The following is an 11,549-nucleotide window of genomic DNA, read 5'->3' on the forward strand; positions in this document are numbered from 1 at the left end:
CACTCACTTTGTAGACCAGGCTGGCCTCAAACTCAGAAATCCGCCTGCCTCTGCCTCCCGAGTGCTGGGATTAAAGGCGTGCGCCACCACGCCCGGCTATTTTTTAAGATGACTGAGCCCTCCCTAGTCCCTCCCCAACCGTGAGCACAGGCAACTGACTTCCCAGTGTGACGTTTCTCCTCTGTTAAAGGGGGAAAAAACCTTCCAGCTCTGCCCTCCGATCTCAAAGCGGTATTTTTAAAACTAGAAAGTCCTCCGCAGCCAGCTAACCTGTAGGGTATGTCACAGTCTGAGCCCTGTTCTGAGACTCTGTGGCGACATTGGGAAGATACCATAATGATTCCCATAGCACAGGTGAGGAAACTGAGGCTACAAAGCCAGGTTTCTGATTCACAGCACAGGTTGAGATGTGTATTCCTGGAGGGTGCACCAAGCCATCAGAAGATGGCCTGGGACGCTTCCGGCCACTGTTCTTCCTGCCCCCTACTGGTCAGAAGGTCTAATTGCAATGACGTTCGTGCTTTGCCTCCACCCAGGCGTGAAGGAGCTACGGACTAGGACTAAGAATGGACGTTGCAAAGACACAGGCAGCTTTTTTATCCTCAGAACTGGAGAACAGCCCCTGACAGAAGACCGAGGAGAGAGTACGCGCGTCCACTCCCTTGCTATGAGAATTCAGGGTTTAAGTTTGTTGTCAGCAAGGGTTAGAGATACAGGTGACATCTAAGCCTGTGGTTCAAGGTTCCTCCTAGGATTAAGAGAGCAACTAAAGAGAAGAACCCAAGCTAGGGAGAGACCCCATGGCACCGTGGACTCCTGGGTAATCCTCTGTGGCCCTAAAGCTGCATCTATGGAAGGATGTTGGCTCCAGGGGCCTGTGGGTGGATGAACCCAGGAAGGCTGGCTCTCAGCTCCTTGTTCTTTCTAGCAAGGGGGTAATGAGATGCTCTGAAGGCCCTAGGAGGTGTCAGTGACCTCCCTGCCACTGAAGCCCCAGCCTGCCCTTGTGGTCAGGTTTAGGAACTCAACTCCAACTCCTCATCCTCCTCTTTCTCTTCTTCCTCCTCCTCCTTCTTCCTCTCTCTCTCCCTCTCCTTCTCTCTCAATCTCCCTCTTCTTCTCTCCCTTTCTCGCTCTCTCTCCCTCTCTCTTTGCTTCCCAATCACCATGAGCTAATCAGCTTGCTCAACTGTGTGCTCTGATCAAGTTACACCCAAAAGCCAGGGGGCCATCCATCCAGGGGCTGAAACCTCCAGAACTATGTGCTACCAGAAACCTTTCTTCTTTTTAAGTTTATTGTCTTGGGTATTCTGTTACAGTAATGGAAAGGTGGCTAACGCAAACTATCAACATCTAGACAGATGTCTAACCCAAAGAGCGCCCCACACCATCTTACTTCACCGCTTAACTTTATAAAATGAATATTATCATCTCTACCCCATGTTACAGGAGAAGTTGAGGCTTAGAGAACTTCACTTCACTAAAGGCCACACAGCCACTGTGTAACAGAACTGGGATCAAAACCAGCTCCAGCCCCCAGGTAATCTCCTGCCTCTTCCACATGCCCCGGGCTTAACATCATAAGCTGGCATCCGGTGCTTGCTAAACAAAATAACCAAAATCAAACCAGCAACTTCCGGGTCCTGAAGGAGTTATAGTCAGTGAGTGCAAGGAAATCTCAGGAATATGATGGGCTGGCAGGAAATGGGAGCTGGGGCATAGGTATACAAGGAGCAGGGTACAATCCACACATGTGAGCACACACACACACACACACACAAAATTAAACATACTAGAAACTGGGAAGATTCACACCCTGGAGCCCAGCAAGAGTAGAAGCAGAGAATGATACAGGAGAGTGAGAAGTCACCGGCCATCCAGCGCAACACCGGTTACGTAAGTTTAAAGGCATGTTGGAAGCATCCATCTGCCACCCAAAGGGAGACCATTAGCAGTGACAGCACAGAACGTCAGTGCCCACGAAGGGAGGGGAGTGGAGTCAGGGGATAAAAGAGAATAATGGAGAAATATACCACTAGGAAGGAGGTTCACTCGGGTTGAAGGTGTATCTCAGGAAATGAGGGTGAGAAGTGACTGGGCTCCCACCAAAACAAAAAAGCCCTCAGGCCTTGGCTGGCAGACATTGGCAGCTGTAAGCCTGGCCTATGAGACGCAGAGGCTGGAGGAGAGACCTTCTGCTGGCAGCTGATATAAAGACACAGAAGAAGAGCGTTTGGTCTCTTTGTCTGCTCGCCCTCACGGACAAGCACTGTTCACATTGGCATTAGAGCCTACTTCTTTGGGATTCTGGAATCCAGAGTTCACTGAAGACCAGCTGAGACATTCACATAATGAATCAATGCGGAATTCTTGGACTTTTCATGGGTAGACAGTCATTCAGCCATTGTTTGATTAGCTGAACCACAGCCTGTCAGCCATTCTAACAAATCCCCCCTCCATGTATGTGTGTGTATGTGTGTGTGTATTCTGTCAGTTCTGTTCCTCTAGAGAACTCTAACACACACACACACACACACACACACACACACACCATACAGTTAGGTGGATGGAGACGGCAATGGTCCCTTCAGTCAGGCAAGTCTGAGGCAGGACCTGCTGGTCTGTCTGTCTGTCCCCTGGCTAGCCCCCGGTCTTACTTTTGGCCTTAGTTGCTAGTTCTCTTGAGAATTGGTCTAGCCTACTCTAGGGGCCACAGGCAGACCCAGAGTGGGATGAGGGGTCCCGAGGTCTGCGCCTTGTGTCCTCAGCATCAGATTTCTGAGATGACTTAATGAGACACACCAGGCCTCACAGGGCATCACCACCTCCAGGAGCCTTACCACCTCTACCAAGCTGTCTTGCCCTTCATCTGGTGACCAATGAACATGGCCGCTCCCAGCCACTTTATCTTCTGTAGAGAGGGGACCATGCCTTTACCGCATGCAGTGGGCACCTGCAGCCCTCAGACAGTCAGTCTCTTACTTGGCACATTTTGCTGGTCTTGCTACACCCCACTGGCCCCTACATACAGGGAGGCCCTTCTCCCCCAGAGCTAAAATCTCCAAGATCACAGCCACTGGATGTCTACTAAGGACAGCCATCCCTGGAATGGTCTCCGATCCTCTCCACACAGCTGCAAGATATACCCACATCTGACCCCGCCCCCAGATCCTCTGCCTCTACCTGACCCAGACCCAGCATGGCTCTGCTCACTGTCTCCCAACTTCCGTGTTACTCTTCACTGTCCAACTCTGTAAAAGCAACAGTGACCATCTAAGTGTGGGTCCCGGATCAGCTGCCTCAGTGCCACATGGGAACATGCCAGACACATAAGACTGAGACCCATCCTAGAGTGGTGGATCCCCAGATTGTCTGAGAGTCCCACAGGGAAATGTGACCCAGAGTACCTCGTGTTGGAATTTCCCTGTTCCCCTGTCGACCGGTGGTGGAATGATGTAGTGGCCGGATGGTGGAGGGAGTTGGCTCACACCCCTGGATGGACCACTGTGCTCTGCACACCTAAGTAGCAGGATGCCAAGACTGGGGACAGCTTCCGAAGCCAGTGTGTCCCCCTTAGTAGGAGGGCAGCTCACTGAGAACTCAGAACCTCAGACTTCTGGAAAGCCTCACTGTGGTTCAGGCAGGCATGGCTTAGAGGTACGATGACTAGCTTGTCAAAGCTGGTCTGCGAGCTGATCTTTGCACAGAAAGCCCCAGGCAAGCCAGGTTGGTTGAGCCCCCAGGACCTTCACAATCATGGCTATGTATCTACAGCAGAAGATACTCGAGCCCAGCACTGGGAGGGGGCTAGAAGAAAGAGGTAAGAGAAGGGAGAAAGATGCAGGGATTGGGGGTGGGGGTGGACAAGGTGAGGGAAATGAGCCTATGAAGAAGAGGATGGAGAGTTTTAAAGGGAGGGAAAGAAGATGGAGGTGAAGGGCAGATAGGCAGGCAGGCAAGCAGACAGAGGCAGACATTCCAAACCATACCACAGTGATACAGGAAGGACAGACAGCTGGAAGAGGAGGGCAGAGATGCTGGTCATGGCCAGAGCTAGCCACACAGGTGCTTCCTGCGGCTGCCCTGAATTGCCTTCTAACTAACTTCAGGGCATCTTTGCTCCAAGCGGCCCCCCAAACGCCCGCCACCTGCCATCAGCGGCTGGCACAGAAAAGCCACTTATGTAAGGTGCGTGCTGCTGAAAGCGGCTTCATTCACAAGTCTCTGCCTGTCACTGTGGAGACGCAGCGAAGGGGAAAAAAAAAGGAAAGAATCGGGCAGCTGGAAGCGCCAGGCGGGAGCTGAGGCGGAAGAGAGTTCCTCCTTCCGTCGCTCACTCTTCACAAACCAGACATGGCTTGATGCCAGGAGAGGAGCCCTGTCGGTGGTGAATTGTGGGGGGCGGGCACACCCCAGCTTCCTGAGGCCCCATCTCCTGCTCTCTGGCTGGTTCACTAAGGCACAGTCGGCGACCGCGGCCACGGCTCCAGTGCAATGAGATTTCAGACTGCATTATATCATTAACGCTAATGACGGCAGGACAATGGCTTCAAGGAAACTGTGGTGACATTGCAGGCAGTGCCATGTTAGAACCCAGAGCCCCCGAAGGTTAGCAGGGATGAAGACAAGAATAAGAAAGCAAATGGTGGGGGACAGGAGGTAGAGCCTGCTCCAGATTCCAGTCCTGCTCAACCTCTTGGGTACAGAGACCAGACCTCAGGGAGAACATCAAGTCTCATTACACACCAGAAGTGCCAGAAGCTTCATCTCCTCAAGTACTCTCTCTGTACTCTTAAAAAAAAAAAAGCCTTCAGAGCCCTGTGGTGTGGGAACACACAGGTGCCCACATTTAAGAGTTTGGGGGATCAAGAAACACCTGATAGCTAACACTTTACGAGGGGACTTTATGAATCACAGACTGAACCAAGCCCCCATCCAGGCTCCTCAGCCTCCGTGGTGCAGCAACAACGGAAGTTTAGTACCCAGCACCCTTCCCACCCTCCCAGGTCACCCAGCAGGACACAACCAGCACCCTTGATCTTTCCCAGTCTCTGCTGCCTCCAAAGCCCCTGGATGATGCAAACTCCTCTGCTGCTGCTGCCAAACCCAAGCCTGCCTCCCAGGTAGGAAGGCATAGGCTTTCTTACTATCGTGTAAGCGACTACATCCAGCGGCACTGACTCTCCACCCACCCCAGAAGCATCTGCCCCTTGGTCAGTGCTTGGGGAGCAAAGGGCTAAAGTTCAGCAGAGAATTCCAGGTATCCGTGTACTTGGTGTTTCAAGCAGGCAGGGCAGAGACCCCCTTCTGTGCCCTCACCCAACCCAAACCGTACCTTACTCAAGACCCTAAAGGAAATGGGATTTTGTCCTAGCACTCAGAGACCCGGTGCTGGGTATACCACAGGTACAGAGTCAATGAATCAGCAGCAGTGAGTTTCTGGCAAGAGAAGAGGGTTCTGCCTGCAGCGGATCTGAGATGAGAACAAAAAATCCCTCCAACCCCACCAATGACATCACACTCAATAAACACTAATGGAGTGAGTGCCTACTGCATACATACCTCTGACTAGAACATTGACTAAAGGCCACTCTCAGACTCACCCCTCCATTAGTCAATCAGTTAACATTTCACCAATCAGCTGATTCATTCATTCATTCATTCATTCATCCATTCAGTTGGTGATAAGCACCTGCTGTGTTCACCCTGACACAACAGGTCAGCCTAGCCCTTAAGGGTCTCACCTTGTAGTATCTCAGGCCTATGAGGAAGGAATACCAGGCCAGGTAAAGGGACTCATAGCAGGAAGAAGATCAAAAGCCCAGCCCTGAGCTTATAGGATGAGATGACTCAGCAAAATCTCTGGGGTTCAAGGAGCCAAGGGAGCCTTAGACCTTGGAGGAAACAGATGTTCTTTAACCCTCCAGGGACCACCCTGAATGATGACCTGGGACTTGCTTGGAATATCTAAAGCCTAGAGGGAGAAGGTCATTGTGTCCACTTCACAGATGGGGAAACTGAGGCCTCAGAACCCCCTGCCCCTAGCAAACCTGTCTGCTCCCTCCTGGGTCTCATAGCTGTATTTTGAACTGAGGAGTCCTTCTAGGCTCCCCCTCACCCAGCCCTCTGCCTCAGTGTGAGCAGTGTTGCTGTTACAGATGCCAATATTACACACACCCCACCCCCAAGACAGGGTTGTTTCCCCGCTGCTTATTCCTTGTCAGCCTCACAGCTAGGCAGCTGGCATGCATTAACTCTTAACTGTCCTAATACTGTCACCACCGCCATGAGGGGTGTGACAGACGAGGTAAGTAAAGTCCAGGGCTGGGCCACCACACACAGAGAAAGTGCTAGAACCTAGATCTAAGCTGACCTGTCTCCAGGGCCCAGGGTCTAGCCTGTGGTCTACACTAGAATACTGCTTTCACCATCACACACCTAACAGGAGGCACTGAGGCTCAGAGAGGTTCAGGACCTGCCTGAAATCACACAGCTCCAGTGACCACACTGCAGTTCCTAGACTGGAAGGCGGGGCAGGTGACAGGAAGGGAGGACTGTATCTGCAGTGTAGTCCCCTCCTCCTCCTCCTCCTCCTTGTCCCCTGAACACATAAGCCTCTCTCCATCCTGGGTGGCAGCTGAATAATTCAGATGCTTCAGCTCCAACCCACCACTACTGGGTCCCGGGGTTTATTTTTATCCAGGTTCAGCCACAGCTCTCTTAACAGAAATAAACCCTACTACCTCAACTCCAGCTTGTCTGCCTGTAAGACCACCCTGCCCCCAGGCCCCTGCAGGAAAAGGCAGGACCATATGCTTGCTGGCTGGGGGGGGGGGGTTACTGACAGAAAGCCATGGTCTGTAAGTGGTACAGGACAGGAAAGGTGTTAATAAAGATGCTCATGTCCTATATAAGTCCATGTCCTATAAGCCACACCCCCAGCAGCCACCCACCCCAAACACAAATCAAACACAGTGGCTGAGGTAACAGGGCAGCAGGAGCTACTAGGACCCCCCTCTCTTCCATGCTGATGGAATAGAAGAAGCCCCATTTACAAGGATTAACCTTATCTGTCTCCAGAGCTCAGCTTCCCAGACCAGGACAGGTTTGGAGGGCATCCATCCCTTCTATGCCCCAGGCCAGGGATGAGAAGTGGGGTCTACCAGTACGTAGGGGTAAAAGAATGCCTTGATACCCATGAAGGTGGATTCCAAGAGGGCTACGCCATGATTGCTGTGTGGCTTTAGACAAGGTGCTTTCCTTCTCTGGGTGTCCCCCAAAAGTGGGATCGGAGGGCAATGACAGTAACTCTCCCTAAAAGTATGGCTGCCCCTTGCCAAAGCAGCAGCTGTAACAAAGACCTGAGGATCTGGAAGGAGCCTTGATCACCCAGAGCAGCTGACTCATTGCAGAGATGGGGAAACTGAGGCCCAGAAAGGGAAGAGAGCACCAAGACTCAAGGGCCCTGTTCCAAGGCCAAGAATCTTTCCGGAAGGTTCTCTCACTGGTGCACCCCAATGCACCACTTCAGATGTGACAGGGAGGAGGCAGGCTCCTGGCTCTCGGCCACCCTGAGGGAGATGAGGAGGCAGGGAGATGGATGGCCAGGAAGCCTTCGTGTCTGGGCACCCCGGGCCTGGGGTGTATTGTGCTGCAGGGTTGGATACTAGAAATTAACCAGGGAAATGTCCCACGGTATTTGTGACACTGCCTGGGCCCCCCGGGCTCCCTTGATAGCCCTCCAAGCCCTGCAGCCTCCCCACAGCCCAGTAGTGGAAGGATTCACTCTCATTGCAACAGTGAACCTCAATCCGCCACACACACCCAACCCCCCCCCCCCCCCCCCCCCCCCCCCCCCCGTTCCAATGTCCAGCCACAGTCTGCTCCAACCAAAGAACATGGAAGTCCAGTATTCGAAGTATCACCCATGGCCAAGCCTGCAGCATCTCATTCGAGCAAGCCAGATTTCTTCACTTTCTATTCATATGTATGGCTTCCCATGGAGGCAGATTCCTCAAGGTCACCCAGATTGGCAGCCAGGTTTCAGGGGACCCTCTCCTTGGCGCTAACCACCAGGCTACCTACACTCTCCTCCTGTGTCCTGCCCACATAGGCTTGTACCCTGAGCTCCCCGGGCCCCTCATAGCTCTGGGGCTGGGGCTGGGTGACTCTCTTGACATTTCCAGCTTGCCAGTCCCTAGGGTTAACCTTGTCTTCTTCTTACCTCCCAAGTTCAACTTCCTGAAGAAATTCCAGTGGATAGAGATGGCTGAAGTGGATCGCAGTGCTAAAAATAAAGACTTTCATTTCCCCAAAAAAGGTAGGAAGTAATTAAAGCAGGAAGCAGAACTGAGTCCTCTCCCATAGATCACAGATTACTGGCAAAAGCATTTTAAAATGAAACATGAGCTTCGGGATTGAGTGGTGAGGGACCTCTCGCTAACAGGTTGGTATGGGGTTACCCCCATTGGGATATCAGAGAAAGAAACTGGTATAGGGGTTACAGCTTGTCCTGGAATTGGGGACCTGGGGTTGGGATGTCATGGCCCCCTTCTCAATGACAAGGTGGGCTCAGTGACAGAGTGCACTGTGTCACAGCCACATACATACCCCCCATCCAGTCTCTTACAGGTGACACCACCTGTAAAATCCCATCTCAGCATCCCCAGCTCGGCAGGCAGCTGGCTGCTTGACCATTCATGCCAAGAGAAAAGGTGGCGCTTTCATGGTTCCCCGCTCTCCCATCTCAGGACAGCTGAGTTTGCAGAACCCACCACAATTCAATTACTCAGCCAGCCCTGGCGGAGAGCCCGGTCTGAGCCCCATCCTAAGCAAATGCTGGCCCAGGATGCCCAGGCAAGGGTTAACATTCCAGGCTCAGCTGACTCTCCCAACCGGGGCCAAGACGCCCACCCACCAACTCCAAACACTCAGAGGCCCCGTGTGCCATACAGGCCATGAAGGGTTAACTAATTCAAGAGCTGCCAATCACTTTCCTCAGGTTCTGCTGCAAAGAGGACAGGCTGGGCAGAAGCCACTCTCCTGCTCATGTCGCCTGAGCAGGCACACACTTGCCTCCTCCCTGGGCACTGTACTAAAATCCCATTCGCCTCCGGAGTGCTGCTGATAAAAGCCTACAGAACGCAGGCAGAGAACTATGCTCGGTTCTCAACAGCCCTACCCTCCCCGCTTCCCTCTCCCTAGCTCATGCATGCACATCTCAGTTAGGGTCCTGAGATCTCCTAGTCCGTTTGGGGGACCACCACGAAGAATGTCACTCACCAGGACAGTAGAGGATTGCAGCAGAATAGGCAGCCAAATTCTTGCCAACTCCCTGCTGGGGGGGGAGGTGTTAAGTTCCAGCGACTTGGCTTGAAAGACCAGCAGATATGCCTGAAAGAAAATTGTGCGTTTGACTCTCCCGGTCTTCCCAAAATAAAACTGAGGCACCAACACGAATGCATGCCCCTAAATCATGCACACACATACACACAAAAAGGAAAAAAAAAAAAAGACAAAAATGAAATACCCCTGTCAGAGGCGAAAACTAAGTGCAGCTAGAGTCTGCAGCGGTGGGCAGTGAATCACCCAGACTACTCCACATGGAAGGTTTTGTAAGTCTCTCTTTCTCTCCCTTCTTCTCTTTCCTCTCTCTCTCTCTCTCTCTGGGCAGCGTAGGCAACTCTGGGATGCGGGTTAGAGAGGAATCAATTGCTTCCCTGGTGCCCGATCCTGCTGTCACCTACTGCAAAAACCCTGTGTGATCCAGAGGGAGGGGCAGCCGCTTCCCGGCGGAGCAGGGGAGCCCAGCTTGCCTCCCACCGCGATGCATTGTGCCGCGTTGCCTGCGGGAGAAGAGGTGGGAGGCCAGGAGGGGAGGCTGGGCGCCCCAGAACGATCCGGATTGGCAGTCAGTACCACGGACAGCACCAGGACGCAAGCAGAGGGGAAGGGCGGCCACTAACCCCAGGCAGAACAGGGGAAGTTATTGGATCGCTGCAGCAGAGAAAGGGAGAGACCAGAGTAGAGGAACCAGGACGATTTTGTCAGACTGCATGCGGGCCACCTCGCTGCACACTTATGCTAATATTGTCAAATGAGCTATAACAACCCCTGATCTTCGCAGGTACCTGTGCGTCTCCCTGTGGCTTCCAGGATCATCCACATTGCTGCTGAAGTCTGCAGCTCAGGCTCAGAAGACGGCAGGAAAAAACAAGGCTAAAAAAAAAAAACAAAACAAAAAACAGGAGTGCCTGAAGGGGATGGTGGTTTGTTTAAACAACTACATCTGACAGGTTTCAGGGAGCCTGGGCCAGCCCCATGCAACCTTGGGGATGGCACTTAATGTTTCCACGTCCTGTCTGCAAACTGAAGACACGGCCACCACATTTTCCTAGTGACAGAAAGAATGAGTCTAAGGTAGCGATAAGAAAGCCCACACTAGGGGCTGCTCTGATTCCATGATCTATAACCCACCCTCTGATTCAAATGTTTTGACGGAGATAAAGGACTTGACAGCCGACGAGGCTGGTGCAAGCGTGTGGTTTGAGTGGGATGGAGCTGGAAATCTTAGGAGTTCCAGAGCAGACATGATCCTCTGCCAAAGACCCATCTCCCCAAACCAGACTGGCTCTCTGAGGTAAAATCACTACGCACAGGAAATAAATCTCCAGAGAGGGGGGTGATATACAGTGGGAATGCGTTCCCATGGCACCAGCATCCCGGATCCCCAGTGTATGCTGCTGCTGCCAGCTACAAGAACATGCCCGCGGTAGAGAGTGGCAAAGTTGAAAGAAGCCAAGGGCTGTTTAGAACCTCCCAGCCAAGTGAGGGGTGTTCCTCTCTCCACTGGGGACTCATATGTAAAGTTTCCCATTGAGGGCCCAGGGTGAGTCACACTACTTTCGCCACTAAAGTCTCCCTTTGAGAGCTAGGATTCAGACTGCCAGGATCTGAGAGACCATTTGGAGCTTGGCTCTACAGATGATCACTACAGTGGTGTTGACGGTGGTGGTGGTCATCTGGGTGATGATGAAAGCATGAAGATCATGATGATGGTGGCAATGATTATGGTGGGGGTGGTGCTGGTGGTTGCTGGTGGTGGTTGTGGTGATGGTGGTGGTGCAGATAATGATCACAATGCTGACTGTGATAGCTGTGGTGATGTCAGCTATTTATTGGGAACCTGCTATGTTCCAGACATCCTTCCAGAAGCTCTGCATGTCTCATCTGAGGGTCTCTGTGCCCCCTCTGTGGCGGCTGCCATTCCCATTCTAAAAATAAAGAAGTTAAGACCCAAGAGATTCCATTCCTTGCTGGAGGCTACACGGTGAGTGACAGTCATAGGGATCAAACCCAGGGTTGGGATTCCAAAGTATGCCCACTAGGATGTCTGCCCTGCAGGACCGCTCGACAGAATCTTACAGTTTGGGGGCCAAGACATTACTGATTTTTTTTTTTTTTTGAGACAGGGTTTCTCTGAATAGCCCTGACTGTCCTAGAACTCACTCTGTAGACCAGGCTGGCCTCAAACTCAGACATCCGCCTGC

General features: G+C 52.4%; 1 protein-coding gene across 2 annotated transcripts in view; it reads right to left on the reverse strand.

The window, feature by feature from the left end:
* Window positions 1-9,890, reverse strand: part of Rph3a (rabphilin 3A) — a 70,186-nt gene extending 60,296 nt beyond the window's left edge. Inside the window, exons 1-2 of one of the 2 annotated variants that reach the window (XM_029478092.1) lie at window positions 9,530-9,890; window positions 9,283-9,393 (exon numbers count right to left, since the gene is read on the reverse strand). The gene's annotated coding sequence lies outside the window, so the exon portion shown is untranslated. The remainder of the gene's footprint in view (window positions 1-9,282; window positions 9,394-9,529) is intronic. The other variant, XM_021163481.2, reaches the window with a different exon arrangement.
* Window positions 9,891-11,549: the final 1,659 nt, after the last annotated feature.

Source organism: Mus caroli, chromosome 5 (genome assembly GCF_900094665.2).
Source record: "Mus caroli chromosome 5, CAROLI_EIJ_v1.1, whole genome shotgun sequence".
In the NCBI taxonomy this organism is placed as follows: domain Eukaryota; kingdom Metazoa; phylum Chordata; class Mammalia; order Rodentia; family Muridae; genus Mus; species Mus caroli.